The following is a 7,379-nucleotide window of genomic DNA, read 5'->3' on the forward strand; positions in this document are numbered from 1 at the left end:
TTCCATAATAAACCCATAAAATGAGAGTTTGTTTTAAAAAGTAGGGCTTCTAATTTGCATTTTCTTGAGGATGTCAACTTGGGCAAAAACAAAACAAAACACCTATTACATTAACGAGGGAAGCATTCTTCATTGTTAAAGATACCAGTCTAGAATTGCCCTCTCTCACTTCCCTGTTTACATAATATGTACTCATCTTAAAGACCTTATTCAGCTGCTCTATTTGAAGTGCTTAAATTTTGTCCTATTTACAATTAATTCTTTTTCTGAGTTGTTTTCCAAATTTCAATTGCAATCATTATAATTTTTTGCTGTAAGCACTAATATAGGTCAATTTTGTAATTCAATTTTCTTAAATTTTTAAAATGAAATATTGTAGCCCATCTCTAAGCAATCATATCCACCTAATAGCCCATCTCTAAGCAATAATATCCACCTAATACTGAGTTTGATATAGTAGCTGTATTTTCTCTCTCATATATTAAAATAAATACTACCTAAAGTCATTTCATATATCACCAGCACGAGTACTAGTCTATTAGGTAATGCTGCTGAAGTACATTGATTATATCTGTACTTAACATTTATTGAATCTTAAACTGCATTACATTTGTTACTATTTATTGTTTTATCAGTCTTCCTTTTATCAGAAATCGGGTTTTCTTTAACCTCCTACCATGTACCCAGTTACAATTTTAGTCTTTGGTAGGAGTTGAGTATACTCATTGTTGTTATTGTTGAAATAAAAGAACATTGAGTTCCTCTTATTATTACTTAGATTCTTGGTCTGCATAAGATATATTCTCAGTATTTACTCACTATTCCCGCTATGCATGAGTCTGAAATTCTGTGTCTGGTTCATTTACTAAAACTGAGGATCAAGACTGCATTTTAACTCAGCATTATGTCAAAAGCTAGGAAATTTGGAAGGTACTTTTTCTGAGATGGCTAGTAAACTTAGAAGCAGCATATGACTGTGCTGTGAATTCATGAAATAAGATCAATTGTGGATAGATTGGGCAATATTTACTCTCAGGCTACAAACTGCTCTTTCATAAGTCTAAAAAATAAATAATTATTGCAAACTACTTATTTCTTTAAAATATTTGTACATTTAAAATATTGTATATGCAAAAAACTATTCAAAAGAACTAAAAACAAACAAACAAAACAACATTGTATTTCACTTAAATGCCACACCAGGAGGAGAACTTTTAAAAATTTCCTTGTCTATATAAATTTTGTCTTTTTGACTATTTTAAGTTGTTTGATAATAGCATTTGATAAAAATTGATAACTTTGCTTATAAACTTCTTGGAGCTAAGAAAATTAAAGTTTATAAACTTCTTGGAGCTAAGAAAATTAGATCAGTTCCACATGATCTTGACTGATTTTCATTTTTTACTTTTGTGTTTTTGGATGAGATATTCACAAAATGACCTGTAGAACTAGACATCATCAAAGAAAACACAATAATTTGACAACTTTTTTTTAAAAGGAGATGGAAAGGCTAATGAGAGATCAAATCTGTTTATCAATTTTCTGTAAGTAAAATGAAAGTGGGATGGCAAATTGCAAGTTTATATGTTACAAATATGAAAAGGAGTAGGTAGGTTAACATAACATGAATAAATAACATTCAGTATGCATTCCTTTTAATGTAGCAGTTTTACTTTACCATTTAAAAATGATTTCCATGTTTATATTAATGCCAGGTACTTCTAGTAACTGAGATTATAGCAGTGAACAAGCCAGGTACTGTGTCAAATTTATTATTGTATTTTTAGCACCTGGAATATGGCAAGTGCTCAAGACTTTTCTCTATTGAAATAATAGGAAAAAAGGTAGGCAGAGAGAGGAATCCTAAAGAAGATTAACATTTAAGATATGGGCAAGGAATAAAGAAGTCCGAAAACCACAGAGGAAAATAAGAAGGAAAGTAAAGGGTGATATAATAATGAAAGATAGAGGATATTCTAGGAAGGAGTGATCCATAGTGTTATATACTGTTGAGAAATCAAATATGATAAAAATTTAGATTAAGTAGTAGTGAATCATTGGTGACCTAGGACAGGAGAAGGAACAGAGTAGTGATATTATAAACCAAATGTCAGTGGATTTGAGGAAAAATTGGGACTGAAAAGACAGAATAACAGATATAAACCTTTTTTTTTTTTTTTTACCAAGAGTTTGACTCTAGATGGGAAGAGAGAAATCAGTCATCAAGGCATATGGGGTGGATGGAGCAATTTTTTCCTTGTGAATGGAACAATTTTGAGTATACTTGCAATGGTGTTAACCAGCCACAGAGATCTTGAGGTTGGGAGGATATTTGAAGGGTCCTGGATTCTAAACTATGAGGTTCTCACATACGAAATTGCCATTTGTAGAGGTCAAAAGTGGTCATGAATTGACATTTTCATATGGTTAAGCCTAGTAGATCAGGGAACTTGGACACACTATAGGCATCCTCTTAGAGTATGAATGGATATAGGCAGGTTTGTTGGTTTGCTGTCAGGAAGTTGAAGGAGTTTCCATCTAATTAATGAATCACATTAGTAGAAACATGAGAGGACAGGTGGTGAGAATTGAAAATTTGAAGAGGCTGAAGGAGTGGAAATAGTCATTGTGGCAAATGGGAGTACAGACTAAGGGGATGTAATAGGAATGCTGATTAGAGCTCAGTCCTCAGATGAACTGGCATCTCTTGGAAACTTGAGAATTTTCTGTAGCATTCCTCAGTGGTCTGAGCAGGGATGTGTCATTGTTCAGACAGTCATAGACTCTCTAGAATTTATCGAGGTATGAATGATGAAAGAAACACAGGACAGTAGAATTTAATGGAGTTTGGCATCATTAAAAAATGTGTTGAGGAACTCCTGGACGGCTCTGTTGGTTAAGCATCAGCTTTGGGCTCAGGTCACAATCCCAAGGTCCTGGAATTGAGCCCTGTGTCAGGCTCCCTGCTCAGCAGGGACTCTGCTTCTCCTTCTCCCTTTTCCCCTCTCCCCTGCTCATGCTCTCTCAAGTGCCCTTTTCTCTCTCTCAAGTAAATAAATAAAATGTTTTTAAAAATTTGTTGAAATCATGAACATAAAGGTCATTAAAAAACAAAAAAAGAACGTGTGTGTATGGGTGTATGTATGTTTTGGGGGTGGCAACTAATGGGTATAAAGAATTCATAGTAGACCATGTGACTCTTATTCTCAGGATTATAAATTTGGGCCCCACGTTGGGTATAGAGATTATTTTAAAAATAAAATCTTAAAAAAAAGAATTTACAGATTAGAAGAGCCAATGAATAAAAAAATACTCTTACACATTAGAAGTAACTAAAGCTTTAAGAAGGAAGGTTAGGATAGAGATAGTTGTCCAAAGTTATGATTCAGAAAGAGTAATTCCAAGGCATGACAAAGTCTAGGGTGTGGACATGAGAGTAATATTTGAAGAGAATATTATAGAGATTAGGAGATCAAGGAAATAAATGACTAGAGTGTTGCATATCAAGCGCATGGGCACTGATGTTACCTAGAGTAGATGTGATACTTGAAGTAGAGAAAGATGGGAAAGCAAGTACCAGTCTTCAATAAAGTGGGGGGCATAATCATAATCATAATCATAATCAGATCCATAAGAACTGCCATGAGGAAAGAAAGAGGACAGAGAGTAAATTGTGTGAACCTCAGAGGAACAAGGAAGTTTGCAAGGGCATTTACAGGGGTGTGGAGAGCAATGGTCCCCGGTGGCATTAGAGAGTGAGGAGGACAAAGACTACATCTTCAGTAATAAACCCTTAGTTGAGATGGTTGTAAAAAATAAAGTATCCTATGGAAAGAAATATATTTCAGTTTTCTAAGGGTATAGAGAATATGCAAAGAAAAAAAATTTAGGATGTAGAGCAGTTTGTTAATCAAGGAACGCCATTCCAGAAATTGTGAAAGTGCAAAAGATAACTTCTCCTAAGGAAACAATTTTGAATGTGTGCCAAAAATCAGCCAGAAGGATGTTCATTATAATAGTGCTGTTTACAATATATCTGTCCATTTTACCAAGATTGAAAAATAAAAAATAGAAGTTTAACGATAATCTAGCATGCCATTTTCCTATAAAAATGTTTAACCATAGAAAAACAGATGTTTGTATCTTATTAAGTCTTATTTTTAAAAAATGTATCAAAAAGAAAATACAAATGTATATCCATGTATATTGTGTGTGTGTTCCAATGAAACTTTAATTGCTTTTTTAAACTTGGAATTATGCTACTTCAGAGATATTAATTATTCCTTCTCAGATTAGGGGCCATCTGTTGTCTCATTATTTTTCTTTTTTTCTTTTTTTGTATCGTGTCCTTGTCTTACATTGATAGTGCTGAATTCCTAGAGCCCCAGGCACTATTACAGAAAACAGGGACATATGCCATTTAAATGACAACTTTAGTTTCCAAATTAAAAATCACCGGACATAGTCTTTTTATGCCTATTGTATGAAACACAGACTTGATTTAATGTGGGAAAGAACTTAAAATCCATCAATGGGTATGACTATATGAAAAGAGACTCTTTCTTGGTGGTTGCCAGAAGCAGTAAGGAAGATGGGGAGAAATGAGTGAAGGTGTCAAAAGGTACATACTTCCAGTTATAAAGTAATTAACTCATGGGTATATAAATTACAGCAAGGCAACTATATTGTATGTTTGGAAGGTGCTAAGAGAGTGATCTTAAAAGCTCTTATCACAAGAAAAAAGTTATAACTGTGTGGCAGTGGATGTTAACTAGACTTATTGTTGTGGTCTTGTCATAATATAGACAAATATCAAATCATATTGTGCACCTGAAACTAATGCAATGCTATATATCAATTATATCTCAATTTAAAAAGACTAATATCTCTGTGAGGCAAAGAGAAATGTAAAATTATTCAAAGCCTCATTGTAGGAATATGATAATCCAAGGAATCTATTTCATAGTTACTCAGTTTTAGGAAAGAAAACAATGACTAAAAATTATAAATGTATTTACACCTATTTATATCACTAAATCTAAATACAGAGTGGCTTACTAGATGGGTAAACAAAATATTTCTGTGTAAAGAACAATCTCTGAACATGATATGAAATCCAATTACATGCTTAGCATGGATGCTGATGTGGGGCTCAATCTCAAGACCCTGAGATCATGACCTGAGCCAAAATCAATAGTTGCACACTTAACTGACTGAGTGAGCCACTCAGGCACCCCAGTACATAGTAATTTTTGAGGAAATATAGGATTATTAAAGAAATTGAAGAGCAAAAAGAGGGGAAAAAATAGGATTAATGGAATTACCTTTATTGTATGGAATCACCACTTTTTTCCCTACAGAATGGAGATACTTTTAAGTAAAAATTAAAATAATATTAATAATGATCATCATCTTACTTCTGTTACATTCCATTTAAAAAGTAATCCTAATATGTTTCAATTTTAGAAATAATATCAATTAAATGTGAAAAGTTGTTTTTGTTCCTTTATTTTGTTCCTTTGCTTTTTAACAAGATAAACCTATTAGCTTGTGGATCTATGGTGAGGAGCCAGAAAGGGGAACATTTTGAATGATTGTAGAGAATTAAATCTGTTGGGGGATTGTGATTCAGAAATCCACACATGCTTAATTGAGTTTTATAAATAACATCCAATTATTACCAACAAAGGATATAGTGGAACTCTAAACAACATTAGAAAAGACTTTTGTAATTCCCTCATTATCTTGAGTTATTTGTACTAATTGACTCATATTTTCACAGAAAGAATTAATGTTCAAAATATTAAAAAGTACAGAATGGATTAGATGGGAGTGGGAACAAAAATATCTAAGATTTATTTTCTATAGACTTCATCCTAAGTCTATTAAAATACAAAAATTTTAGGATTATTTATTTGCTCTTACTTTCTTTTGATATCTCACATATAAGCTGTTCTTATATTGTTCTTTAAGGTTTTAAAAAAATATTTTATTTAGTTATTTGACAGAGAGAGTGCACATGTGCACAAGCAGTGGAAGCAGGAGAGGGAGAAGCAGGAAGCCCCATGCAGGGATCATGACCCGAGCTGAAGACAATTAACTGACTGAGCTACCCAGGCACCCCTAAAGTTTTTATTTTATTTTATTTTATTTTATTTTATTTTATTTTATTTTATATTTTTTAAAAGATTTTACTTTTTTATTCATGAGAGATGCACAGAGAGAGGCAGAGACAGAGGGAGAAGCAGGCTTCCATGGAGAGCCTGATGTGGGACTTGATCCTAGGACCCCGGGATCAAGACCTGAGCCAAAGGCAGACACTCAACCACTGAGCCGCCCAGTTGCCCTAAAGTTTTATTTTTAAAAGGCAAAGGACTTCTCAAAGGACGTTAAGATTCTTATTCATTTTTTGGAGTTTTAATGTTTATCAATTTCAGAATCAGGGTAAAATACAATACTCCCTATACAGTTTGTATATTTCCGCTCTCTTCAATGTGTCAATTAAATGTAAAATTTAGAGAGATCACAAATGGCATTATATATCCTAGAGTCTGGATTACCACATCCTTCCACTCCTACAAACTTCCATAATGTTACTTCAGGCTCTGTTTTTCCTTTCCTTTCCTCACTGTGATTATCTCATTTTCACGTTAAAAATTCCAATTAAAATCCAACTTTTTAAATTCTTCAAATCCTAAGTATGAAATTGTTAGCATGGATACCTGAAATAAAAAGATTACTATGACTAGTAATAATCATACTAGTCAATCATTATTACTAGTAGTAATAATGACTACATTATTTTCTTTAACAACTTACTAAGTTAAATTTAATTTTTAAAAACCTGTTAAATTCCCAATTCAGGATAATTTTCAGAATTAGGAACCACAACCTAAAACAACTTTTTCAAACAGGAAATCAAGTTAAACTTACTGATACATCATACGCTGCTGGGAACGCAAACTCCTCCACTTCAGTGTTGCTTGTGCTTTCTTGTCAAATGAATGGCATCCTGGGCATTCCTTCAGATTTGTAAGCTGACTTAAAAAATGCTTAAGGATTTAGAATAAACTAGTTTAACAAGTTGGGATGGGTAAATTTTAACCAATCGTAGAGTTTGGAGCAGAGAATCACTTGATAAGTCTTCGTTGCAGGAACTAAGAATTTCCTGGTTCTGGCTAATGAAAATAAATGAGAAACAATATTGCGTTCAAAACCTAAGCAACACCCTTGAAAACTTGGATTTGTCTTTCAAGAGATGTCACTCTTTGTTCTGAGTCACTACAAGTCTGGTCTTCAGGCTCTGTGGTTCATCTTGAAAGGCAAGCATGAAATACACTCAGAGGTTTCTATAAAACATTTGTTAGTCTTTGACTTCT

Source organism: Vulpes lagopus, chromosome 12, assembly GCF_018345385.1.
Source record: "Vulpes lagopus strain Blue_001 chromosome 12, ASM1834538v1, whole genome shotgun sequence".
Taxonomy (NCBI): domain Eukaryota; kingdom Metazoa; phylum Chordata; class Mammalia; order Carnivora; family Canidae; genus Vulpes; species Vulpes lagopus.